At 38.5% G+C, this 1,200-nt stretch overlaps 1 non-coding gene across 1 annotated transcript; it reads left to right on the top strand.

Moving 5' to 3' along the window:
• The first annotated feature begins 1,118 nt into the window (after positions 1-1,118).
• Positions 1,119-1,181, top strand: LOC138375179 (U7 small nuclear RNA). Its single transcript, XR_011231435.1, has one exon. It is a non-coding gene; the product is annotated as a U7 small nuclear RNA (small nuclear RNA).
• Positions 1,182-1,200: the final 19 nt, after the last annotated feature.

Raw genomic sequence — 1,200 nt, 5'->3', positions numbered from 1 at the left:
CATTGCTAAGCAGGAGTGATGTCCTCCTCAGAGTGAACCCTAAGCCTCCACCCCTCCACTGAAGCAACGACTACAACACTGTGCTAGGGACAAGTGTGTGCCGACAGATTAGATAGCCCAGGTGAAATGAACAAGTTCCCAGCACACAGAAATTACCAAAACTGACTCAAGAAAGGTAAAAAATTTACTAGATGTGTAACAATAGGGAGATTGAATAATCAAAACCTCCCAAGTTTAAAGGCCCAGGACCAGATGGCTTCACTGGTAAATTTTACCAAACATTTCAAGAATTAATATCAACTCTTTTCAAACTCTTCTGCTTAATAGAAGAGCAGAAACCACATTCTTACTCCTTCTATGAAGGCATCACTTCCCTGATACTAAACCAAACACTTCATGAAAAAGGAAACTATACACCAATATTGCATATGAATACAGATACAAAAATCAGCAAAATAGCAGCAAACCACATTTAGCTGCATATTAAGAGCTTACATTAATGTCTCACGATAAGTGGGATTTATGCCATGAAAACAAAAGTGGTTCAACATGTCGTAATAAATCAATGTCATTCACCACATTAATAAAGGAAAAGTCAAGATCATCCATGATCCCCTCAACTGATGGAGAAAGAGCATTTGATATAATGTACAACACTTTCATGGTAAAAATTCTCAGTCCTAAAAAAGAATGAAATCCTGTTATTTGCAGCAACCAGGGTGGATCTGGAGGTCAGCATGTTACGTGACAGAAGCTAGGCACAGGAAGACACATATCGCATGTTCTCACTCACATGTGGGAGCTGAAACGTCGATTTCGTGGAGACAGAGTGGAATGCTGCTTACCAGTGGCTGGGGACAGTGAGTGTGGCGGGTAAAGTTTGGTTAATGGGCACAAACATAGAGTTGGAAGAAATAAACTCTAGTGTTTAATAACATGGTAGGATGCTCCGGTATTGGTTGCATATGTATTTACGATTGTTATATCCTCTTGCTGTGTGGACCCCATTATCATTATATAATGGCCTTGTCTTTTTATACTGCTATTTGTAGTATACTTTATAATTAGGTGGTGTGATGTCTCCCACTTTGTCCTTATTGCTCAAGATGGCTTTGGCTAAGTATTAGCAGCTCTTTTAGAATTTTCATAACAGGTTTTCCAATTTTCACTGGAAAACTCTAATATATTTTTTTAAAAGTT

Source organism: Eulemur rufifrons, chromosome 24 (genome assembly GCF_041146395.1).
Source record: "Eulemur rufifrons isolate Redbay chromosome 24, OSU_ERuf_1, whole genome shotgun sequence".
Lineage (NCBI taxonomy): Eukaryota > Metazoa > Chordata > Mammalia > Primates > Lemuridae > Eulemur > Eulemur rufifrons.
This window is presented reverse-complemented; position numbering and strand designations above follow the sequence as displayed.